The following is a 27,379-nucleotide window of genomic DNA, read 5'->3' on the forward strand; positions in this document are numbered from 1 at the left end:
AATTGCGGGAAAGCAATAAACATATTAGTATAAGCAGCAGATTTGTGATAATGTTAAAGTGACTTGGGTTTCATTTTGGATGCGAAAATGAACCCTGGTCTGCCAAGACTGGGAGTCTCCCAAGTGCAATTACTCTGTTTACTCTGGTTGGAAAAGGAGGGAAATTACATTTGAAAGCACTCCGTGGGCTCATAGAGTCGTTGCCGTGGATGTGCCCGATGTTTACCAAAGTATTTCAAAGGAAACAAGAAGCCACGTCACGCATCGACAAACGTCTCAGCGGCCGCATGAGGGGCTCCGTTTGTAGCTCGCCTGCAGCAAAGGCTCACCTAATCGTTCGGAGAGGCTCCTGTGACGGACCGCCGCCACTGGAGCGCTGTCCAAACAAACAATCCTAATCATTCTCGAACTCGTTCCTTCAAACGGTTCTGTGCCTGGCAATGCGGAGGTCGAGCGGTGCGTCTGAAGCTGCGGCGCGGTCATCTGGGTGTGATTATTCATCATCCTGCACAACAGTCCCACTAACTGGGCAGTGGCATCACGCTCCTCTGGAACAAGTGGGGGTTTATTTTCAGGCCTCTGCTTTTCCTCCCCGCTCCAGATTGCCCCGGGAGATTGGCTTTCTCCGCCTGTGAAACAGATACCATCTAAACCATTAGCGCTCATTCACTGCCATGTGCCACTCTGTAGCTCATGTTCCTGCGACCCTGGGGTCAAGCGGCTGAGAGCTCCCTGACCTCCAGCACTTCCTCCCGATATTAACAGGGTAGTTATGTAGTCAAAAGTCCTGATATAGAACATTGGTTTATTTCGATAATTGCCAATCAGGCCGAGCGCCGAGGAGAGCGGTGATCTCCACATGATGGCCGGGTCTTTATGTGGCTTACTGAGGGCATAATGACAGCAAGCAGAGGAAGCGTAGGCCTCTCTGGCTGAAATTATGCGGTCAAAATGCCTGCTGGCTGTAATGAGTTCTTCTAGCTCAGCTAAACGCAAAAACAAACCTGTTTCACAATGATCATTGCAGATATTACAGCAGCTGCTTGCAGGCCACCGTATAACACCTTTTTACGGTGCAAGCCCTGAGGTGCAAACCACTTCAACATTAACATAGCACAGTTACAAATTCAAAAACACAACATTAACGAAGCACTACAACAATTAACGAAACGGAAAGGGTATGTCCCAGTTGGAGACCTGAGAGATCACTGATTGGACGACAGTGCTTTTGAACCGGAAGTTATCGCTTAGCGGCTCGGCCCGTTGTTGCAATACGTTATAGCATCCGCCATATTGAAAGTGGCTTATCTACCAGCAAGCTAATACAAATAAATGGACCGAACTTCGTAAAGTTCTGTCCATTTATTTGTCCTTATCTGCCCTTCTGCAAAGTATTTCAAGTTAATGAATGCCACTGACACAATCTCTCACACACTATTAAATATAGGAATGAAAAAAACAAACAAAGGACAACGTTTCAAATTTTTTGATGTGATTAATTGTTTTGAGGCACAATAATTACATTTGATACAGCTGATTCTGATAAATCGTTTTTATTGATGAACACACACACCTTTACAGTGGTGTATTCATGAACATATTAACACAATTCCATAACTCAATGTGCATTTGCTATTTCAAGATACTAATAAAAAAACATAACTTAATTTAAATTTTTAGGTATTTTATTGTAAAGACACACAGTGCTATAGACAGCAGTGTGAACAAAATCTAACAGACTAAATGATTTTTAATTTCTTTACATAAACTGCCATAATACCCTAATACTTCAAATTGAGATATTTTACTTAAAATACACAAAAAGTGAAAGAAAAAAAGTGTACAGTACATTACAAATTAATTTATATTATACTGGCAACACAGAGCACAGGCAGGGGTTCAGTCTGCTGGTCAAGCTGGGATCAGTTTGGTGACTGGGATTTCTGAGACATCTGGCTGGCCACAGGTTAAAGCAATGATAATAAATGATCTAATTGTGTAATAGAAAATACATCCCTGATTTATTCACATTCAGGATAAAAACAGCTCCAGCTCTGATCTTTATGGACGTGTCCTGATGAAATCCCCCGGTCTCCACGCTGCTCTCTGGATTAATGTACACGGCTCAAAAAAATAAAGGGAACACTCAAATAACACATCCTAGATCTGAATGAAAGAAATATTCTCATTGAATACTTTGTTCTGTACAAAGTTGAATGTGCTGACAACAAAATCACACAAAAATCATCAATGGAAATCAAATTTATTAACCAGTGGAGGCCTGGATTTGGAGCCACACACAAAATTAAAGTGAAATAACACTACACGCTGATCCAACTTTAATGTAATGTCCTTAAAACAAGTCAAAATGAGGCTCAGTATTGTGTGTGGCCTCTACGTGCCTGTATGACCTCCCTACAACGCCTGGGCATGCTCCTGATGAGGTGGCGGATGGTCTCCTGAGGGATCTCCTCCCAGACCTGGACTAAAGCATCCGCCAACTCCTGGACAGTCTGTGGTGCAACGTGACGTTGGTGGATGGAGCGAGACATGATGTCCCAGATGAGCTCAATCGGATTCAGGTCTGGGGAACGGGCTGGCCAGTCCATAGCTTCAATGCCTTCATCTTGCAGGAACTGCTGACACACTCCAGCCACATGAGGTCTAGCATTGTCCTGCATTAGGAGGAACCCAGGGCCAACCGCACCAGCATATGGTCTCACAAGGAGTCTGAGGATCTCATCTCAGTACCTAATGGCAGTCAGGCTACCTCTGGTGAGCACATGGAGGGCTGTGTGGCCCTCCAAAGAAATGCCACCCCACACCATTACTGACCCACTGCCAAACCGGTCATGCTGAAGGATGTTGCAGGCAGCAGACCGCTCTTCACGGCGTCTCCAGACTCTGTCACGTCTGTCACATGTGCTCAGTGTGAACCTGCTTTCATCTGTGAAGAGCACAAGGCGCCAGTGGCAAATTTGCCAATCCTGGTGTTCTCTGGCAAATGCCAAGCGTCCTGCACGGTGTTGGGCTGTGAGCACAACCCCCATCTGTGGACGTCGGGCCCTCATGCCATCCTCATGGAGTCGGTTTCTAACCGTTTGTGCAGACACATGCACATTTGTGGCCTGCTGGAGGTCATTTTGCAGGGCTCTGGCAGTGCTCCTCCTGTTCCTTCTTGCACAAAGGCAGAGGTAGCGGTCCTGCTGCTGGGTTGTTGCCCTCCTACGGCCTCCTTCACGCCTCCTGTTGTACTGGCCTGTCTCCTGGTAGCGCCTCCAGCCTCTGGACACTACGCTAACAGACACAGCAAACCTTCTTGCCACAGCTCGCATTGATGTGCCATCCTGGATGAGCTGCACTACCTGAGCCACTTGTGTGGGTTGTGGAGTCCGTCTCATGCTACCACAAGTGTGAAAGCACCACCAACATTCAAAACTGTCCAAAACATCAGCCAGACAGCATAGATACTGAGAAGTGGTCTGTGGTCCCAACTGCAGAACCACTCCTTTATTGAGTGTGTCTTGCTAATTGCCAATAATTTCCACCTGTTGTCTATTCCATTTGCACAACAGCAGGTGAAATTGATTGTCAATCAGTGTTGCTTCCTAAGTGGACAGTTTGATTTACTTGGAGTTATATTGTGTTGTTTAAGTGTTCCTTTGAGCAGTGTACTTTCAGTCCACTTCAGGTTCGCTGTTATGAAGCCTAGGCGCAAATTCAAACTGGAAGACTCTTTTATCCCCACCGGGACCCGTTAATTGAAGCGACCTGCCCACAATCGTCGACCTATCAACGCCGGATCAAGCCACGTCACGTCCAATCATCGACCAAGTCCCAGCTGATAAGGACCTTCGTTCATGGTGTCCTTCGCTCTCCAGCCGAGCTCAACCCACCACCACCCCTTCACAGAAAACACAGAACACAGAAAAGGTTCCCGTCAAAAGTTGTGTGAACACCTGCTTTCTTGCAGTTTCCTGGTGAAGTAAAGAGAATAGTGAAAAAGTGGGTTTGTGTCTGTGCATGTATGCATGCGATGTGTTGTGTTTGTGTGTGTGTGGTGAAATATGGTTCATAGCTGCAAGGAAACATATAGAATTGGACATTTTTAAAATCTTTTTTACCCTTCAACTTGACTGCCAGGTCAAATTGACCCGAACAGTATCTATGTAAAAGGTAGACCTAGGGGTTGGTACAAATGTGTAAAATGAATAAATTTTCAATTTATTTGTAGAGTGCACCTATTAAGACAAATAGAAGAAGTTTCATGCAAAAAAAATACTTTCAACAATTTAAAAAAAAAAAATGAAACTTTAAAACGGGTCAATTTGACCCGCAAAATAACAGAAGGGTTAAGAAATTTGATGTCACAAACACATCTCAGAATGCCGAAGAATTTTGTTGAATTTTTTCATTTTCACAATATGTCCTACTGCACATGCCAGTGATTGCCTACATCTAATTATTCATTTTAAAACTAGTTTTAGCTAAATTTTACGTCTAATTACTAAGTACATATTTCTTTTCACACTGCGTGGAATTTGTTACAGTTGGTCAACATGCTAGTGCTAGCCTAGATGCCAACGATAGCATCTTTAGCTAGCTTTAGCATTTTAGCTAAATTTAGCTTCTTGATGGATTTTTTCTCACTGCATGGAATATGGTACTTTAGGTCAACATGCTAGTGCTAGCCTAAATGCTGTCATTAGTATTTTTGTTAGCTTTACCTTTTAAGCTAAATTTAGCTTGTATATCTTTTCTAAATTATTCTACTGATATGAAAACATTTTCACATCAGTTTGATTCATATTTCTTTGACATAACTCTGACATTGTTTTTGTAATTTTGACTACCTTTATTTTCTCTCTCATTTTGCTGTTTGGCAATTTTCATGAATACAACAATCATCATTGTTCCATAAATTTTTTTTGTTTATCTTATCACAAAGGTCATTGTTAAGATTTATATGTGGCTCAGACCATTTGAAGAGGACGGAGCAGGGAAAGGTTTCATGGTTTTCAAAACCTGTCTGAAAAGTGTGTTATGGATTTGTGTTCCGCTCCCTATCTACTCTGGTACCACTAAATAAAATGTGTTCCAAGCATTTTGTCCGGTGCCTAAATTAACAGAGTGTTTGGGAATTTCTCTTAATATCTCTTAACATGTTGACATGTTGGGAAACAGCAAACCTGTTAGCCTGTTGAGAGTTTGTCCTCCCACAGACTCGCTATCTGTCCTTTAGTAAGTGAAGGACATAGCGGTGTGTTTGTGACACATGTCTCATATGTGCAATGTGTTTTTGCATATGGCAACATCAAGAATGGTGACACACTTTAGACGCTCGTCAGTGATGCAAACGTTTTAAAGCAAGAGTCGGAGTTTCCTACCATCGCCTGTTGTGCAGAGCGTGGGGAACGCTGTCCCAAGCTTGAGTGCATGTCAATTACAGCATAATTCTCCTTGACCTCAGTGAGTAAATAAACACCCTAAAACCAGAGGATAATCATCGCAGGCACTCTTTTTTTTTTTATCAGCGCAGTCCAGATGATACATGGAAACTGCATGCAGGCCGCCCTGCCCTCCACTATAAATAGTTGACAGCAATCAAATAAAATAAATGAACTGTCAGAGCACAAGTGTTTACAAGCACGACAAAATTTAAAGTAATTAGAAGTAAATTTGTTGCATTTCTGAGTAAGTGGTAGCAGATAGGCCTCTGACAGGGAGGCAGTGAGGTGTGACTGGCTGATTTAGAGCAGTGAAGCTGCCCAGCTCTGTGTAAACCTTTAAAACCAACAAGGAACGTACCCCCCATACCCACACATGCGCACACCCACACACACACACACACACACACACACACACACACACACACCCCCACAGACACACACACAGCTGTGTTTTTGTATTTTGTGGGGACTTTTCTTCCATTCATTTTCTACAGCCTATCCCTTACCCTACCCCTATTCCTATCCTTAACCAAAAGTCAATTAACACCTTAGCCCTAAACCTAAACCCTATCCCAAAAACAGCATTTTCCTTCATGGGGATCAAGAAAATGTCCCCACCACCCCGTAGAGTAGACAGAAATAGGTCTCCACAAGGATATAAAAACCTGGTTCACACACACCCACACACACACACACACGTCACACATTGTCACTCACACATAGCTGCACGTCAAGCAATACCTGGTCTCAGTGCTGCTCCTGTATAACTCCCCCAAACAGTTGTTAGTACATTATTTCCAAAGTTGGGTAATACCTAGTTACATTTACTCTATTACATTTACTTGAGTAACTCTTTTGGGAAAAAAACCCTTTACTTTTAAGAGGATGTTTATTACGCTCTACTTTTTACTTCTACTTGAGTTGTGCGCTTTGAAGACCTCTCCATGGCCTCGATTATGTGGCCGGCTGAAGAGGACCAGCGCTGATTACAGAGCGATGTGTGCAGCTGAAACAATGTGCTGTCATGAACTTGAGCTCGGGGAGAAACGCTTTACATGCGGTGGCTATATTTGGGAATTTGAAATCTTTCATTTGGAGAGACCGCAGCATTTGTTTGAAGACCGTTGTCGCTGGGGCTTTTACACAGGCCAGATAAACAGAAGGTGTGGAGAGCAGCGGGGGGAACCTGGACGGAGGTGTTACCACCATCCAAGTTGATGAATGAGCGTGCCATGAATTCAGCAAATCTTCTCCCCAAGAAACACACACACCAGACGTCGCCCTTCTCTCCCCCTCACCAAGCCCCTTTTTTTCGGGGCGACTCCGCCTGACCATGAGTAAATGACAAATAAGGAATGATTTGCTAAAAGCAAAACCCTAAAAACAAACAAACCATTACGCCGTGCTGCTTGGAGGGCTGAGTTAGTGCTTCTAATTCAGGTGAACTGCACACAAATTTCCCCCGGCTGGCACACTTACAGCTGTAATAACACACACACACACACAGAGGGCTGCTGGTGAGCAGTGTGTGTGTAGGCTGAACAGTGTCCACGCATCGCCCTCATAGCAAACGTCTCACGCTGCAGACCTGACCACGGAGGGAAAAATCCCTTTCACAACCTGTAAACATCCAGAACATTCCCAGGAACAACAGTCTACGCTCAATCCATCCAGCTGTGTTCAAGGAAAAGAATGGATTTAGCCACAATCCTGTACAGAACGTTTATTCATATAAAAATGAATAACTATTAGTCTTTATTGCTCCTAAAACGAGCAAGACTGAGATGTTCTGTTTTGTTCTTGAAGCCGATAAGAACAAACTCTTCCACTGTTTGACCATGTTGCTTACGATGCATTCACACCAGCCCTGTTCAGTCCGCTTTAATCGAACTGTAGTTTGTTTGTCTAGAAGGTCTGGTTCGTTTGGGGAGGTGTGAATGCATACTCGGACTCTGAAGCAAACTTTAGTCCATCTACAAACCCTGGTCTCGGTTCGGTTGAAGTGAACTCTGGTGCATTTCAAATACATACGGGTCCAAAAGCAGGAAGTGGACTACAGCGCAGTGCATTCTGGGCCAACAGAGCCAAAATAAATGAGCGAGTTTCATGCTACGTAAAGAAATGGCTCCACAGACGAAAGAGAAACCCTACAAACGCTAAAATCTGACGGACGCTACTCCATTTCCATTTCCTGAAGAAGGAAGATGCGTTTGCGTCTTCCTCTGAGGTTTCTGTGTTGTTTCCTTCAGTAGGAGATGAACAGGTTTTTCGATTAGTTTGGATCGTTTCACTCAGGGCAGTGTGAAGGCAGAAGACACATATATATGCTCAGCCAATGTTGCCAATTTGGTCCCCAATGGAACTGAGTCTACTGGACTATCAGGTGTTAAAGAACCCAGATAGTGTCCCAGTTAGAAACCCCACACATGCTCATTTGGCTAGTTGATTTTTTTTAGAAGCTAATCAAACATTGGTACTACACATCTAAAAGCATACATGAAATATGGCTTGGTTTATTTTTAATACCTGAGTGGTGTGTGTTTGTGTTGTTTCTAATACTTTGTGTAGACCATTTTCCTCATATTGTCCCCACAAAGGACGTTGTGAGGACCCACTGCTCCTTGTGGGGACCAGACTTTGGTCCCCACAAAGGAAACGCTGTTTTTGGGTCAGAGGTTAGATTTAGGACTAATGTGTGAATTGAGTTTTGGTAAGGATAAGGGTAAGGTTAAGGCTGTAGAAATGGATGGAAGTCAATAGAAAGCCCCCACAAAGATAGCCACGCAAACGTGTGTGTGTGTGTGGGTGTGTGTGTGTGTGTGCGTGTGTGTGTGTGTGTGATTTTCTTGCGTTAGTTGTTGAGGACAAGAAGCTGAACGTGGGATAATCTCGGCCGGAGAGACACAGCGGGAGTATATTTGTCTGCGTTTTCTTATCCGTGTTTATTTTCTGTTTCTTCGGTTTCAGAGCGTGGGCTCCAAAACTGCAACGCGAATGATTAAAATTAAAGCGCTCAGATTGAAAGCTGTTTTTTCCAGCCTGCGGCACAAACATTTGGCATTTTGTCCTTTTATAGGGATCCTAATGACCTGTTGGGAACGCTCGGCTCTAAATGATGTGTTACAGGAAATAAACTTCAGAGGGATTTGCCTCCGTGTCGCCCTGCCTCAGATTATGTAAAGAACTTTTAATGGGTTTGATGTTTACAACAGTTAGCATTTGAAGCTCTGAACGCTTGGAGAAAAGTAATGCGGAGCAGAGCGCTCAGTTATGATTATGGTCGATCTGAGCGCCAAGCAAAGTGGGGGGTTCTGTAAACAGGCCAGAAGACATCAGGGAGGAGGATAAGGACGTTTTCACTTTGAATCCACATCATTCAGGCCCACACACACACACTTGGGTTCTTTACCTGTGAGTTTTGCGAGGAGTTCAGGTCTTTTGTGTGCGCCAACATAATGGGAGGAGCAAAGTCTTGGATCTGAGCGCATGGATCTAGAAAAGATGTGGTGGCACCCAGCTCACCATAGATCTCCTTTCAGTGGGCGGTTATTACCAGAAGGGGGCAGAGTTCCCAAAAACATCGCTCTACTTCAACATATTTCTGACTCAAGTAAAAGTAAGCAAAGAAGTATTTGGCAAGAAGTCTACTCAAGTTCTGACCAAATTATCAATCGTTTAATAATTAAAAATTACATCATCAGACGAACCAAATTATAACGTTATGTGGAAATGTTGGTATTTTAAGGACCAAAATGACAATTTAAATGAGTAACAAAAAAATAACAAAATTAGTAGAATTTTTATTTTTTCCCAAATCAGTTTTATTCAATAAAAAAATTATGAAACTTTAACAAAAACTGTAGGTGTGTGTCTTTTGAATTTTTGTTTAAAACTTGTTTGTTCTTCATTCAGTGGGCAGAAAGTCCAAACATTTTACTCAAGTAAGAGCAGCAATACTTCATGATGAAATCACCCAAGAAAAACTAAAAAGTACACTGTAGTAAAAAATACTCCTAAATGTATTTTGTTCCGCAAAAAAATGTTTTTCAAGTAAATGTGACTGAGTAAATGTAACTAGTTACTACCTAACCCTGGTTATTACCTGGAGGTGAGCGCCTCCTACCCGCTGCTCGGAGGGGAAACTCTGAGTTCTGGGTCTGATGAAGCTGCAGCGGCTGCTGGTTGGTGAAAGGAAAACCTGTGGAAGTGTGGGGAGGCCGTTAGCCGGGCCCAGGCCCTGGAAACACATTGAGGCTGTGATGTGTGTTTTCACTGCTGCTAAACCTTTCTGCTTTAATGACCGCGTTGACTAAAGTGGAAAAAAAAAAAGAAGCTTATTTACCAATTTTGAAAATCTTCAGTGATTCAACAGATTAATTGCTCAGCTGAGCATTAATCAAGCGGGTGAGGTCCGGAACAGAGGGGGACAAAGTTCACCTTTTTTCTTTTCTTTATGAAAACGGCAACTTTCTTTTTGAATCCAGCCAGGTTTCCCCCCCCCGTCAATCAAGCCTAGTAGCAAACACACTGGCTTCCAGTGTCTGAGCTATCTGACAGGTGTGCTGCTCCTTCCCCTCACATGCGCAATCAGACACTGTTGGTAAACAGGCTGTCTTTTCTCAAGGGGCCGGGGGCCTCAGGGAGACTTTGGCCAGGAAAGTCAAATTGCTGCAGAAGGACCTCATTTGGCTCCAGGCTGCAACTTCCATGCTTGGCTGACCTTAATTGGTGCTGAGGAGGTGATGGCGAAAAGGGACGGGGGGGCAGCAGACCCTGGCTGGGGGCTATGCTATCTCCTCCCGTTGGCGTTCCTTGATGCCAGCGAGCGCTCCGAGAGGGGATTGGGTCAGGAAGTTCGGATCTCAGTTAGCCGTCCTCGGGTTGGTCTGGCTCACTGAGGTTTACCGTCGGAGCACCGAGGTATTTTAAATGGATTACGGTCCCCGTTTTGAAATAATTAGGTTTAATTGAGGCATGCACAGAAACAGATTACTTTAGAAAATTGGTTTCATCTTTAGAAATTATTTGCCATTTGGACAACAAACCTGCGTGTAATCTATCTCATCTTGTTGCAAGGAAATTGCTGTTGGCCCGCTTTGGACTGCTAACAGCAGCCGTCCTGCAGAATGAAGACTTTGTGAAACTCGCTGAACTTCCCTCTGTTAGCATGGTTTGTTCAGTGTGTGTGTGTGCATGTGTGTGTGTTTATCCAAGCAGACATGACTTGGCCAGGCACAGCTTCATGTTTGGGTGTCGGGCCTCAGTTGTCAACATAGATGCTTTATGAGAGTATTTCCTGTGCTGTCCTGACATGTGCTGTCACCTCGGTGTGGCAGACACTTCCATCTGCCCATTAACAGCCAATCCTGTCAACACACACACACACGCACAAAGGTCGGTGCATGTTTGTTTTAATGCCCTGGTTAGGCGCACAGTCACACATCCCTCCATTGTCTGATAACTAAAATCAAACTGAAATGAATTTAGTTAATTAGCTCAATTACATTTACTTACTTGAGCTGGGTTTTTTTTGGGGGGGGGTACTTTTAGGAATATTTTCATCCTAAAACTTTTGTACTTTTTACTTTTACTTGAGTAATTTTATTATGAAGTGTCTCTTCTTTTACTTGAGTAGAATTTCTCAAGTAAATTTATTTTCTACTCACCGAATGAAGAACAGGCATATTTTAACCAGAAATTCACCAAACTCACACACACTGCTGCAGTTTTTGTTATAGTTTCAGAAGTTTTTCTGTCTTTTTTATTGAAAGAAACTGACTTGATTTTTTTTCTTCTTTTGCCTGATTTTGTTATGTTTTGTTAAATATATGAATTGTTGTTGTTTTCGTCCTTAAAATACCCAAAATTCCACATAACTTTACCTTTTGGTCCGTCTGATGCTGTAACTTTTAAATATTAAATGATTGATAATTTGATCAGTTACTCAGTACTTGAGTAGACTTTTTTTTACCAAATACTTTTTTACTTTTACTTGAGTAAAAAATAAGTAGAGCTACTCTCATTTAAGTATAATTTTGAGGCTTTCTGCTCACCTCTGAATGTAAATGAACGACCTTGAATAACCCCGTATGATGGGACTCAGTTAATTATTTTTTGTTTGTTGATTATTTTTTTAAGCAACCATCGCTGTGCAGTGGAGGTGAACTCAAATCACTTCAGTTTCAATTGAATTCTGCTGTTTTTCAGGGCTGTAACGAGTCATCCTGCTCTACTTTGTGTCGGTGCGTCACATAAAATCCATACGTGACCCGTTCACGCTGAAGCGTGACCGAAATGTGGAAAAGTTTCAATGCTTTCACAAAGCAGCGAACCATTAATGTAAGAACGTGTCTTATAAACTCACAGACACAACTCTCCTTACAGACAGTGACATGATTTTAACTCCCTCCGTGGGCTGTTTTATGACGATGTAATCAGCATACTTTCAAAAAAAACAAACAAAAAAACAAAATTATGAATAAATAAATCTATTTGCTGCACACGTGTTCAGCTGGAAAAACAGCTGACGGGTCGCCTTTACGGCCAGAGTACAGTGGGCCGGGACAACAAAAAAGGAGGCAGATGATTCATGCAGGTGCTGTCAGACGGTTTGTGTGAGCAGGAAGCGAGACCACCCCATGGGAGCGGCCGTTTGTTGGCCGTGATGAATTGGCTTCATGCTTGAACCCAAAGGTTGGCAAATTAACAGTTAATTAGCAGTTGATAAATGACAGATTGTCCCAGGCCCTCCGCCACCTCCACCCTCTGCCGCTATCTCGCTGAAAGCAAGTGTTTATGTGCTGGTAACAAGTGCTGGAGCAGACTGTTATGTCTGGGCTTTGTCACAGGATGGGATTGCTCTCAGATGTTCCCAACGCCGCTCTGCCTTTACTAACCTTCACCACACATCGCTTAGTCCTGCCACCCCCCAGTTTACCTCCTGCTCACACCCACACGCCAGCTCCTGCTTTGCTCTACGGTGCTTAATTTGTTTCATTTTCCTCTCTTTGTCCAGCTTCATGAAACTCAGGAAATTTTAATCTGCCAAAGGCAGTTCCAGCTCTTCACTGCAAAAACACAAAATCTTACTTGGTAATCTTTAAGTAAGTAAATCTTAAGTAAAATGTACTTACTTAATTCTTATCTGCTTAAGTAAGATTTACTTACTTACTTGAGTAAGTAAATATTACTTAAGTAAATAAGATTTACTTTTTTAAGTAAGTAAATCTTAAATAAGATTTACTTACTTAAATCTTAAGTAAATCTTACTTAAGATTTAAATACTTAAGTAAGATTTAAGTAAGTAAGTCTTACTTACTTAATTAAGCAAATCTTACTTGGTAAGTACATCCAAGTTTACTTACCAAGTAAGATTTGCACTAGTTTAGTCCATGTGAAATAAGACAAAAATAATATATAAGTGTAACTTTTCCAGAAGATATAGGAGTTTGTTTTAGGCAAACAATTACTTTATATTGATGATTTTTTTTTCCATTGGCATATTATTTTATGTATAACATCTTGTTATAAGTGAAATAATCTAACAAGGGAACTAACACTTATTCATTAATATTAAGGAATTATTTACTTAAAACTGATATCTTGCTGAAAAGTTACTTTTAAATTAGTTTGGTTTTATTTCAAGTGCACTAATATATTTGTAGAAGAAACCAGACCAAAATGTCTTGGTAAAGTTTTTGTGTTTTTGCAGTGTTGTCAGTGAGCAATAACATATTTGAATATAGCCATGGCGCTCTCCCTGCTAAGCAGCAACTAAAAGGATGCAATAAATTTTGTTCCAGTGATGTCATTTAGAGGGAAGTCCCCCTGTGCTGGACATGTACGTATGTAATGAATGTAGAGGAAGAAATGTGTAACCTCTTAAAAGTGCCTGTCACTGTTAATAGGCTGTAAGTGACCTCATATTCACATGGACCGTTTTCCGTTTTGCACATTTTCACGAGTTTTTCCTTTCAACAATAATCTACATGAGCGTGTATGATTCACGAGCCTCAGCACATGCAGTGCAATTACTGAATGTGAATAAGTGTCAGTTCTGAAGCATGAAATCAGTTTTGTCCCTTGTGGGAAAATAAAATGTCAATAAAATATCGCAAAAATACTATGTTACCTTTCTGCATAAATGGTATCTGATTGTTGCTGAAAGGAAGCTGCCCTGAGCTGCTACAGGCTCTGCTAAGAAGAAAGGTGAAAAATAAAAGCATTAATTTTACTGGAACTAATGGTATGGACTAATGGTAACACTGTTATTGTTAAATTACACTTTGACGTACTTAATGGCAAATGGTCAAAGTTTAAGTTCAAAGTTCCAAGTTTCGGATTAACTAGAAAATCCTTTTCATTAAATATTTTTACAGTTTACAACCAGAACAAATGGTACTTTAACTGCTGGCCTCTAAACTGCTCAAATTTCTGACAGTAAAGTGCAATGAGTTCTGTAACTTTCAAGTAATTACTATGCTATAAATCACTGTGGAACGTTACACAGCTGCCTAGACCTAGGAATCCTTAAAATAATTTTATTTGAACTTTTCCTCATTTACTTTTATAATTTCCCAAATTTTGTTGTTCCTTGTCACAGCTCCATGTATTACAGATTACTTATGAAAGTATTAGACCTAAAATGTACCTAATTGAGTGTTTGACGTAATCAATTTCAACTGCTCAGAAGAAAAATAATCAAAATTGATTGTGAATTTGTTTTGCCAAAGGAGAACACTGGACTTTAAAAACCTATGTGTGCGAATTATTGGATCAGTTAAAGTCAAATAAGACTGCACCAACGTGCAAAATGAATGAAGATAAATAAAAATGTAATGACTTTCGGTGTGTTTTAGTTAGTTTTTTTATAAATCCATGACATAGCTCCCGTTAAGTTAGAAATTTGTAATGTTTTTATTTAGTTCAGTTAACAAAAATGTTTTCTTAATTTCAGTTTCAGTTATTTTGTTTCTTTTTCATTAACTTTAATAACCCTGCAAAAGCGCTTCACACACTGATAGTGACTAGCTACTGGATGGTAGCCACAGCTACCCTGCACAGGCCGACAGAGGCCAGGCTGCTGTGCACCAGCGCCCCCTTCTGGGCCCTATGACTACCATCAGCAGCCCAGGCGGGTGAAGTTTTCACAAAGACAGAGGCAGAGCGGGAATCAAATGGGCCACCAACTGGTTGCAGGACCAACATGGATGCCACCATCGATCCGGTTGTTTGGAGGATGTTAGGAAACACTTTTCAACACAACACCTTGCTTGTTCCCGCTGTCAGCGCTAACTTTGAGCGAACCGCCGCCCAGGCTACTGCAGGTGGCAGTTCTCTTCTCGCGAGGCTAGTGGTTGAACTCAGGCACAGCAGCGCTTTAAAAAAAAACAAAAACTAGCGTATTATAATATGCTAAACTTATGGGGAAATACTAATACGGGAGGACGGCGGGAAAAGAGGGGAAAAGTAGTTTCCTGTCCAAAACGGGAGACTTGAAAGCCGTGAAGTAAAACCCAAACCTGAGAGTTTTCAGTTATTTCAGAAAAAACAGAGAAATAGTCGTCGCTTAATATTACGCGCCCGTCTTCTCCTCTCTGATTGGACACGGAGGCGGCCAGGACTCCGCCCTGTTTCTCTGACGTCAGCTTGCTCTACTGCTAAACATCGATGGCTCTCTAGATCTGTAAGAGAAGGCAAAGAACTGGGCTTCACTCACTGAGACATACGCAGTGCCTGCCAGGTTTCCTATCCAAATGTTTGTATCCCTGTTCCCGTCTGAAACGGAACGTTTCTTTATTGTTGTTTTTTTTCTTCTTCTTCTTCTTCTTCTTTTTTAACAACATCCCTGCTCCAAAAGCCTCCGCTTTGTTTCTCCGCTTCTGGGCGCCATTTTGGTTGCTGTAGTTGCTCAGAGCCAGCATGACTCGCAATGCTAATGTCAGGGACATTACTCTCATTATTTCATGGTTAGTTTGACACACTGCTAATATTCAGATGGCAGGAGTTGAAAGAGGAGGCCAAGGAATATGAAGTGCAAATTTGAGGGTGGGAGGTCCACGCAGAGAGAGAGAGTGTGTGTGTGTGTGTGTGTGTCCTCATGAGAGTGTGTTGTAGGTGTAGGGAGGGGCATCTGGAGTCTGCCAAACAGTTCCTGACAGAACAGTGCCTCTCTTGGCTATTTCTTTCAAACAGCAATCAGGCCAAATCGAAGCAGCTGCTGCACTCCTGAATACTCCAATTGCACTAATCAAGTCCGTTTAGCTGCTCCACGGCTAGTTAGGGTCTACTAAACATGCACATATATTTATACACGCACACATGGCCTGGGCTGTTTAATTTTTTTTTTTTTACCTCATTCCACAGTTCAAAACTGCAGTCAGAGATAATAACACTTATTTCATTAGGCTAACTGGAGTGGCGCCAGCAGCGTTTAACAATTTTCTCCTTTAAAGTGATTGCAATAGCCGTTGAAGAGTCACACAAACCATCCGTTCGCCGTCGACTCCCGGTCGGCCATGTTACTCTGTGGAGGGCGGCTCTGTTACCGCGCGGCAGCTGTTTTGTTTGTTGTGTGTGACAAATCCAGTCTAAACAACTCGCCACTAATCCATTCATTCAGATGATAGCAGTTCAGGTTATTGTCGTTCGCTGAAAGCTAATAGGCGGCGATTCCAAACAAACTGCCCTCTGCCCTCCTGTGCAGGACCAACTGTGTGTGTGGGGGGGGGGGCGCACACACACACACACACACACACACCACACCGGACGCTGATAACAATGCTAATTGTTCTGACTGGTGTCCCGGTTCCAGCTCAGAGACCCGGCCCGCTAATTCATTTGATTACTTCATCCCCGTATCCCCTGCTCGCTCTGATCACCGTTACACAAATCCTAACATTTAGCAACACAAAGCTGGAGGAAGTGAAAGCACACTGAAAACGCTTCAATGTGGTCCGGCTGTACAACCTTGGCCCAGGCAGAGACTTCCTCTGTGAAGTATTTAATTTTGGAAGCCTTCCCTCTCCAAACACGGAGCACCTGGGACAACAGCGGCGGTTCCAGGGCCGCTGTTAATCAGCAGCTGTGGCCGACCGGCAATCAGCTGTGCCCACAAGAATACAATTAATACACTATGCTGACTCCTGATAGGACCGTGTTAAACTGCTCTAAACATTTGGGGAGAGGCTGTGTGGTAAAACTAGAGAAAATTGTCCTGATTGCTTAAAGGATTTCAAAGAGTTTTCATGGAAACTACATGAAACAGAGGGGGTAGGCGGAGGGGGGGGGTCTAAGCTTTTTTTGCCTCACTTCTGCCAAAAAAGAAAAAAAAAGAGCAACTTCTTTGGAATTAGTCACAGAGCCGGAGAACATTTTAAGTTGAGCTGTCCAGAATCAATAGTAATAAGACTGTAATTTATCCAGGATGTAAACAGAAACCTTCTATTAGTTATAGATGTCAACAGAGACAATAAATCATGTGCACGTGCGATGCACCAGGGGAAAACATGGGAACCAGAGCAGAAGCAAAAAGCCGCCTGAAAAATGACCAATTTCGGAGAAAATGATTATTATTGTTGCAAAATATACTCTTGGAGAAATCATTAGATGCTGTAAATAGCAGTTTCTCTGATTTTTAAAGGGTAAACATGTTTACAGGCTAAATCTAAACCGGGCTTTATTGGCTATTCACACACTTTCTTTTTATGGTTTTGGCCAATAAAACGAAAGTTTGAAAGAAAAAACACACGGCTACAACATTTATTTTGTTTTATATCAAGGTCCTGAAAAAAGTTCAATAAAATACTTTCCATCCCAACAACAACAAGGGTTTCATAGAAAAGTTATTTCTGGTTAACATTTACTGATTTGGCCTTTGAAGCAGCTTAGCTGCAGCGTTCAGTGATGTCAATAAAACAGGTAGGTGAGCATGCCAGATTATGCCACAATGAGTCTTTTAAATGTGTGATTATGGATTATAAATCTGTATTTTTATACACTATTAAAAAAAGACACATAAGTATTTCTTCCCTGTCAAGGGATGCTCTTAAAAGTCGATGCTTTGCAGTGAATCGGACAGTCGGGTGCAGACTCTCTCCCCTCAGTCTGTAGACACAATGGATATTTTGGGCCAATCTGAACTCTACCTGAAAGTCCTGGCTAAGGAGAAGCATCAATACGGACCGCCGATTAATGGTTCAAGCTGAAGCTATGTTGGACACCACGGTTTTCTTTGGTCTGACCAGTGATGACATGTTCAGTTATTTAGAAAGCACCAATTCACAACAAAATGTCACCTTGAGGCACCTAATTGCGAACAAGCCGTTTCAAGTCAGCCATACGTCAGAAAGTGAGGACAAAAGACGTGGATGTGTCTTTTTTACTTTCTGTATGTAAACTTCTGGTTTCATCTGCTCATTCCAATTCATCCTCATTGTCAGACGGTGCAATAAGGTCAGTTTATTATTCAAATTAGCTTAAAATATGGTCTAAGGAAACCCAGCAGATTGCACAGAGACGTTGACTTGCAGCGTTCACTCCTCATGGATGAACACGCAGCGACAGCAATCAACTTGGGTTGTGTCGCTGACTTTACAGCAATCCCTCATACCAACGATTTCATGCTGCATGTGTTTGTGTTGCTGTGCAATCATCTTTTAATTTGACAACATTTAAATCAACAAAAACCAAGCAATGACCTCAAAAGTTTGAAAAGCATGTGCTGAGACAGACTTGTCTATTTGTCCGTTTTGTAATTGGGCTCACTGTGATCAGAATTGATTATTGCAGCTTCAATAGACATAAACCAGTGTAGTGTTATGGGAGTTCCCATCGCAATTACGTCAATAAGAGCCTGCCATGACTTCCTGCTGTTTACACAAACATTATTACTGTTTAAAACCACTTTAAATTGAGCATTACATTGCGAAGACAAATGAAGCGTAGCATGACCTCCTAACCAGCTAAACTGGAGGCCGAGTCGCAGCGAGAGCACTTCTCAACACTGTAATATTCAAAAGGCTGCAGACTAATTGCCTTGTTTAAAAAAAAGAAAGGCCACACTGAGTCCATATGAGAGCGGTCAGTTTCTGTCATTGACTTAATTCCAGACATAGCTTGGTCTAAACACAGAACCTTTTATGGAATCATCCTAATTAGCCAGGCCATTAGCCTTAATGGGGAGTAATGGGCAGTTAGATGTTATTTGGTAAAACAACACGCCAGAGGCTGGAGGTGTTTTATTACTGCTCTATATTAGGCACATCTCTGGAAGGTAAAGAATGTTTCCAGTTCGCGGGCAAAATTACCCGGCCGCTAATGGAGTTTCTGCGTGGAGCCGGGGAGAGACCACCCAGCAGGAGAGGAAAGCACCGCGAGATGCTGAGGCTTCTCGACAAACCGTCTTCTCAGCAGACTGTCCTCACAATTCAAAACATTTACAAGTTACAGTAAAAAAAATAAAAAAACACTGCTGCTTCAGTAGGTGTAATAGAAACTAAGGGCTTCCATGTTCTTGAAATATGATTACTGAAATATTGTTAGGCATATCTGAGTTACAGACCATGACTATTTACTATGTTCTGGTATTCTTGAGAAGCAGGACTGAACCTTCCATCCTCTATGAAGAGAATGTAGTAAAAATGCTAATTTGTGTTTAAATGTCTGATGGCTTAGCTTATGAGAAGGAACTTATTAGGAGGGACAATGTGTGTTGAAGAGTTATGCTAAATTTAATTTATTCTTTTGATTGACCTTAGATTTGTTCATTTGCAATGATTTGTATTCATGTAAATATTTATTGGTACTTTTATTTATTGGTTTATGTGTTCTTTGTGGTGTTAGATTTGTGCATTAAAGGCAGCCGGTTGTTTTCAGTGTGTGATGATGTTCGTGTGCACATAACCTGCAATAAATCCACCTTATATTGAATTTTATTATTGTGCCTCTCCATTAAACATTGAGCTGGTCAAAAAGGGACAGTTGGACCTAAAAAAGTTGAACAAGAATGTCTGGGTTCCTTAAAAACAGAATAACGCCTCCTGCCCAAAGCTAGCACCTTTCTGGGATGGAATCTGTCAAACCATCGGGACGATACTGGGTTACGTTATCTCCAGAGACCCCCAGGATTTTCCTGTTGGGACTAATCTCTGGAGAGGTGCTGCAAAAAGAAGACGTGTATCTTTTTCAAATTGTATCAATTGCATGCAAAAAAAAGCCATCATCCGTTTTTGGCTAAAGAGACCCCAGCCCCAGTTGGATCGCTGGCAGGGAATCGTGGAGGAGATTCTGTAGCACTTTATTTGACGGGGTGTGCATAAAACTGACATGACTTTTTAGGTGCGGCAGTTTGTGGGGCTAGCTTCATATTATCGCCGTTATGTGGAAAATTTTGTAGTGTGTGGCCAAACCTATCCGACTGATGAACAGGCGGTACCGTGTGGGTCAGCGATGAAGCTACACAGCGTTCCCAGTTTGGTGCAGTCAGCGGGGAAAGAGGAAATCCGTCAACAGCAGCTACACCTTGGCTATCAGTCTTATCATCCATATAACATGTCGTCACATGAGGCGTGGATGCTACGTTTCCAGCACCACCATGACTTGGATAGAAATGGGCTAAAGCCTCACCGCAGTTTGTCGTTCGCTGGTCCGGTGTTGTAAAGGGGTTGTAGTGTCCTGATGGCGGCGGGGTAAGCGGCCATGGTGGAGCATATTCGGCAGCTTCGCTCGCGGCTGGAGTTAATTCCATACTCGTCACCCGCCGATCATCACCACGCCACTCCATTTCATCACACAAACCCGCATTGTCCTGTCGGGTCTCTTCTACGTCCATCACGAAGGGGTTTAAGCTTACTCTTCGGCTCCTTCCCTCTAAGTGCGTCGATACTTCGGCAGTAGTGTTGGCGCCTGTCACAGCCATCTTGGGAATTCCCACAAAGTTCTTTTGGCTTGCTTCATCTATTTCTTGCTGTTCCCCACCCGTTTTTTTTTTTTTTTTTTTTTTTTAGCAGAGCGATCCCGGACGAGCCCCCAGTGTTACCTTGGTAAATCCAGAACAGGCTGGTGTCTATTTCGGCTCGTTTGCTGGTAACAAGCTCATAGGCTCTGCTCTGCTGGCGGCAAAACAAGGAGGAGGCAGATGAAGAACTTATCGAACTTTATTTCTCTTCTTGGCAAAAACGGACAACTACAACCACTCCACCGCTCGAGTCTCTAACAGCTAACACCTTCACTCCTCTTCTTCTCCGTGCTACTACTGATTGCTCTCTACCGCCCCCCCTAGGGAGAGGCTGGGCCTGTAACACCTGTCATGAACATGACAGGTGTTGCATTTATGGATGTTTATGTTTATTGTCATGAAGTGTTGTTCGGTAAAAAAATGACATTTTTAATGCAAAGTTAGTCATTATTTACCAAATGACACTTCATGACAACAGTCATAGACATAAAGGCCCCTTCATATTCATGCCATGTGGCTTCGGTCTGAAGCCACATGGCATGCTGTCTTCAGATCTGCAAAGACCACAAGCCCGACATGAAAAGTCGCCCCATACATGACTACTTAAGCCGGAGGAGGTGTTTGGCTGATTTCCAGAGCAGGCGCTGCTCACCATTTCCCGGGGAATTCCTTCAAATTAGCACTTCTGTAAACAGCTCCAATAACAAGCTAATTGCTTGCCACGGTGAATGCTAACAAGATATTTTGGGGGATGAGGAGGGAGGAGGGGTGTATAAATCTCAGGTAGAGTACCACCACCGGCATCACTGTCTCTGAGATTTATGATATTTCTTGTAACTAGTTTAAATACTGCCTCTGTGTTTGAACTGAGCCACGGGCCATTAGCTTTACACAAGCACTATTAGTCTGAAGCTGACTGTGCGTTATCTGCCGCAAGGATCCCGGCCAAGTCAATAGAACCTTTTCATTAAGTGTATTCTTCTTACCTTGAATGGCCTGTCACAATAGAGATTAGAACGGTCTAATCAAAACACCGTTTTACAGCACAATGAATGACCTGACACTCTCGAAGTAAGAAAAGGGTTTGGGCATTTTTTTGGGCAATAAAAACCTTTATTTAAAGGTTTTTTAAATAAAACCTTTAAAAAAGGTTTTATTCAAAATAAAGTAAAATCCAAAGATTTTAAAAAGAAGTTTAATTATTTTTACTAGGCATGCATGATAATATCAGCATGGAGCCGGTATCGGCCAGCATTAGCTGTAAAATTTAATATCGAACATCGGCCATCTCGTCAAAATAACTCATCAATATAAAAAGCGTTTTTGTTTTTTGTGACAAACCAGTGACAATGACGCCTGCAGTATCAAATTTGTACTGTTTGAGTGTTGTCATTGTCTTAGAGAGAGCAGATGTCATGAATAAATTTGACATTAAACATAATATAAGTTGAAAGTGTTGCATCATTTTCAGCCTCCTTTTTAGCTTTTGCATTTGGCAGCAGGCTAAATTGACAAAGATAATTAAGTTTTTTTAAAATTCCACAGCAGAGAAAGCCATATAGTTTCTGTAAGTAGGTATAGGAAAATAAATATCGGTATTGATCTCGGTTGAGTTTTAGTATATGTGTTTTAGTATATGTGTTTTAGTATATCGGCATATGGGATGCTGACCAAAAATCCAATTTCGTGCATCCCTACGTTTTACAAAAGGCACACCCTTAGTTCTAGTCCCCCTCTGTTTATAACTGTAGGCATCAGTTTCTATTGAAGGGCACACAACGTGCTTGTTGCCTCCGTGCTTCGAACAACTCAGGTAATGACAAAACCACGTGCCGGAGTGATCCCATCTGGGATTGGTAATGTCTCCATTCCCCCCTGAGACTCTGTGATCTCCTTTGATTGCATGTGGCAGCCTCTGACCCCGCGCTTCAGGGCTTCTCCTGACATGGAAGATTGGCAATCGTGGTAATTTGCTTTACAAGGCTGTGCAGTCTCTGAGCCAGGGTCGCTGTTTCAGAGCCATCGCTGAAGCTGAGCACATCAAATCAAGTTCATGTAGGACAAACGATTGAGCGTCGAGGTGATTCTGATGCTTCGATTTTCAAATCTGAGGTTCTTTGAAAGCTGGAACGCCTTCTGAGGGAATCACTTCCTGTATACTGCATAGAAACAACAAACACCAGGAGTATTGTGTTCTGTGTGGAGCGAAATCTGAATCTATATTTCATCAAGGAATCTGATCTTCTTCTTGTTGACTCTTTAAAAATTGTCCAATCCGTCTTCAACACAAAAAAGAAACAATACAGATAATTGCAAAATGCGTCAAAATAAAGAGCTTCGCTTTTCACAAGAGAACATAGTTGCACTTAAAAATTCTTTTCTTAGTGAGAGAGACTCATGGCGCTGAATGAGTAGTATTAAGATTCAAACAGGACAAGAAACTAAGTAGCATGAAGGCAGAAAAACGTGGAGTAAACGTAGCTGTTTTTGTTGTGTAGTCCTGGTAGTCTGAGAGAGATTTGTTCCAGATGCCAAATTAACTCATGTTAAAAAATGCTAAGCGGCAAACAAAATTTCCCCGGAGTCATTGAAGCAAAAACCTCAAAATGAAAACATGCTAAATGGCAAAACCAAAATAAAAAATAAATAAATAAATAAAAGAGGAGGATTTGTAATTGAAAGCGTCAAGCACCTCCACCTGCTTGTGTCTTTGCCGTCCCGCCGCTGTCTGTGTCAGCAGCTCGGCTCGCCGTGGGGGAATTCCTCCAGCATGTGGAGAGATGTGCTGCAGGAACCACAACATTACTCTGCTCTCACAGCGGACATTTATTTAAACGTCATTACTGTCAGATATCTATTAAAGCTTTGGATCGTCCGACTTTGAGCTCGTTTGGCTCAGCTAGAGCGACATAGTGGCAAAAAACATCAGACCACACTGCAGGCGGAAGACTGTTTTATTTTTTTGCTTTTTGTGTTTCTGTGTACATTAGATACACACAACAGCTTCATTTGAACTAGACTGTTAGGTTTTGGTTGGTGGAGGAGATCTTAGACACGGACACTGAAAACAGCACTGATAGTTTCTAACTTAAATGTTAGAAACTAATAGAAACTTTAGTTTCTAACTATTAGAAACTTCAGTTTCTAATACTAACTTAATACTGTTAAGTTAAAAACTTAAAGGTTAGAAACCCAAGTTTCTAACTATTAGAAAATATTATAAACTTAATAGTTTCTACCTATTAATAGCTCCTAGTGATTAAGTTAGAAATTTAAATTTAAGTTAGAAACTGAAGCTTAATTTCTAACTTAAATATTAGAAACTTTTAAGTTAGAAAAGGTTTAAGTTTGTTTCTAACTTTAAAAAATTGAAATAAGTTAAGTTTAAGTTTAAACCATTAAGTTTAAGTTTCTATCTTAAAGTTCAAAACTGTCATGTTTCTAACTTTTAGGTTTCAATAATGGTTTAATAGTTTCTAACTCGGAAACTATAAAACTATTGTAAAAATGTAGAAACTTAAAAAGTGAGAAACTTAATAGTTAGAAGTTTAACTTGTTAGGTTAAGTTTCTATTAAGACAATGAAAATTAATTTTGCTGTTTGGGAAGGAAGCAGAGAGGAGTAAAAGTAGAAGACAGATTCAGACTGACTGAACGAACTGGCTGGTGTTTGCTATATCACACAAAAGTAGATGTAATTAATTTAGTTGAGTGTTATTGTCGTTAAACAGTTTTGACCAGTTCCATGCAGCTGATGCATTTTAAACAAAATGAAAAGCTCAGCAGGTGAGTAATGAAACTCAGATGCAGCGCGTCTCACTCCAGCTTCCTGTCAGGCCTGACAAGCATGCGGTCAATTCCTCACAGTATTTAGTAAGTATGCACATTAGAAAAATTAACTTCAACACACTCTATGCTTCTACTTTTTTATTTCTTTAGCATCTGGAATGTGTTCACATGCTGCAGGATTTCATTAACATTTCCATGTTGGGCCAAATCAAAAATCTGAATGTTCTTAAAGGGCCGGTTGTGCCAAAATATATTGATAAACTCATTAAACTGTTAAAATATCAATAAAAGCTGTTTGTTTCAGAATTCAGTAAGTGTTTCTTAAATTTAAATATTTTCACATCGATCAGACCATCCCCAGTTTTGTGATAGTTTTTGTGGGGTTTTTTTTTCTGCAATCAAAAATGAAAAACAGATTTTGATTGCTAATTTAGAAATATTTGTAAGGAATTTGTACAATATTTGCGCTAATACAAGATGTTAAATGTGACTTTTTATAAATCAGTCACGAACTATAACTTCACATCAAGTGAGGCTGAGGCAGCTGTTACTTAGAACCAATGCTTTTGGGGAATTTTGAGAAAAATAAATTGCAGTAAAAATCAGAAAAAAATAGAGATGTGCTGTTTTTGTGTGAGTTTTACAGATTTGTTGAAAAACTAGGGGTTTTTCAACAAAAGAAATTGGAAATTTTTTAAAATTTGGAGTCTCCAGGGCCGCATACAAACCTAGGGCAGGCCAGATTTGGCCCCCAGGTCTCGAGTTTGACTTTGACACATGTCCTGAAGTGTGTGCTGATACTTTAGATGCACTCGAGGCAAGACGCTCACAGCTTTTCCCATGTTCAGGAGGAAAATTTTTTAAAAACTCCCTCTATTGTAGATGTTAATCCTTCGCTTTCCATTTATCAAACGTTTGGGCTTCAGCCAGGCAGATCGGCCTGTTTGAAAGCACAGGAAAAGATCACTCTCAATCAGTGAGATCGCTAATCTTCTCGCCGTTTTTAATAATAACGATAATAACAATAACACCGGGTTACAAAAAAATATTTTTTGGAAGTTGTCTATGTGTTTCCAACTGAGTTAGGATTATTTTTGCACTACTGAATCCAAAAATGACAAAATTTTTCTCAGTCAGGTTTTTATTCTAATTTGACTTTGGAGAAATCTGATCTTCCGACTAAATTGACAATATTTTTGTGACTTTATCATTTCTGTTAATATTTCCCATCAAAAAAAGGTTGTAGGAGAAAAAATATTGTCTTCTTACAGTGTATTAATTAAATGTTACCAACTAGGATTTCTGTATACTGAATAATAAACATTGATAAGGGTAAGAACATGTGAATTGAACATTTCGTCTTCATTGTGTAAAATTCTCCGTCTCTTTTCTGTCCTGATGGAGTCTCTCCTCCTGCTCATCACTCACTGATCCAGATTCTCAGCAAACCGATCCAGATGTGAGAACAAATCATGCATTTTGATGCTCATGTTGCTCCATAGTTCAGAAATTTGACCTGATGGAGCAAAACCAATGTGATTTCTGGATTCAGCTCATCGAAATGACCCTAAAATAGTTGATAAAAACCCCAGACAATTTTTTTGGCTGTTCACCAGTTTGATAATAACACATTTTTTAAAGGGACATTTCAAGCCGTACAAAAATAGTCTACGTCAATAAATAAAAAAATATAGAAAATAAAATAGGGACTAAACATTAAAGATTTCAATTTGAGACATAAAGGTGTCATAAATAAAATTATTATTATGAATATTATTCTAAACTGATAACTGGGAACCAGAGGTGCCATATAGGGGGGGAACAGTTATGTTAATTCTAAGGGCCCCTGACCAACAGGGGGCCCTTCACAATTTATTTATTTCTTTTTTGTTCATAGAAATAAAAATAAAACAATTGGGGCCCTGTCAATTACAAAATTGATCAGATTGTGTTTTCCGAGATTGTTTTTAGCAGTAAAAATTTTATGTTCCCACTCCCAGACCAAAAAACACACATCCATATTTGCCCTGAATCCCCCTGGATCTGCATGAAATGGTTCGTTTCTCATTTAGCAGTGAGTGAATGAAGTTGATTGACAGCGCTAAGACCCTCCTTCTGGTTCTGATTGGTTGTTTTTGGTCAGAACATTGCACTACTTTAGTCCAGTGGTTCTTAACCTGGGTTCGATCGAACCCCAGGGGTTTGATGAGTCGGTCTCAGGGGTTCGGCGGAGCCTCTGCCGCGGAGGTAAAGACACACTTGTGTAAAGTCGTGATGACGCGCCCCGCTTGGCCATCACTGGCTGCAGAGGATCATGTTACATTGCTCGGCCAATCAGTGCTGCGGGGAATTTAGTGTGTGCAGTATCAGCAGCTGTTGTAGTTGTACGTCGCGTGGTTTCTTTCTTAATATTTTAAGCCACACTAAATATGTTGAGCAAAAAAAGAAGAAAATGAACAGACTTTGCTCTGAAGATGCACTTGCCAAGGTGAAGCCACGCCTCTCTGAACTGGTCTCCCAAAGACAAACATCAGATGTCACACTGATTTGCAGGTATGTAATTTGTGCAATACTTTATTCTGGCCCCCAAAAAGTATTTTGTGGATTCAAAACGACAAAAAACAAACTAAATTTTAAATAAAAAAAATTAAGTTATTAAAAAAAATTTTAATTCTTTGAAAAAAATCCACATTTATTTTTAATTAGTAAAATAGTAAAAAAATATTTTGGGGGGCTGAAATTCTTTTATGGGGCCAAAATATTTTTGGGGGTCCAGAATAAAGTAATACTGTAACTTGCTGTGAGTTCATGGTTTTGTTCATTGAGCAAAGGTGACGTTCATGTGCACCAGCAAAAAAACATATACCTGCCTTGAATTTGGAAATTTTTTTTTATTTATTTATCACTAAAGAAGGGTTCGGTGAATGCGCATATGAAGCTGATGGGTTCGGTACCTCAAAAAAGGTTAAGAACCACTGATTTAGCCAGTAATAGCAGTTCAGGGTGGAGGTGGAGAAGATTGATTGTTAAAGCTGTCACCATGTCATGACAGTTTGTTATGAGACAGATAATCTATGAAAACAAATATGGAGAAAACATTTTTTTATTAAAGTTATATACTGCAGCTTGAATAAAATTTAACTACATAGCATTTTTTGAGAAGTCAGGATTGCTTCATGTGTATT

General features: G+C 41.1%; 1 long non-coding RNA gene across 1 annotated transcript; it reads right to left on the reverse strand.

Annotated features, from left to right (window-relative positions):
* Positions 1–1,746: 1,746 nt before the first annotated feature.
* On the reverse strand, positions 1,747–26,853 carry LOC114135485 (uncharacterized). Its single transcript, XR_003593599.1, has 4 exons — positions 26,348–26,853; positions 7,222–7,229; positions 3,366–3,373; positions 1,747–1,757 (listed from the first exon to the last, which is right to left on the reverse strand). It is a non-coding gene; the product is annotated as an uncharacterized LOC114135485 (long non-coding RNA).
* Between the last annotated feature and the right edge of the window lie 526 nt (positions 26,854–27,379).

This window comes from Xiphophorus couchianus, chromosome 20 (genome assembly GCF_001444195.1).
Source record: "Xiphophorus couchianus chromosome 20, X_couchianus-1.0, whole genome shotgun sequence".
Taxonomy (NCBI): Eukaryota; Metazoa; Chordata; class Actinopteri; order Cyprinodontiformes; family Poeciliidae; genus Xiphophorus; species Xiphophorus couchianus.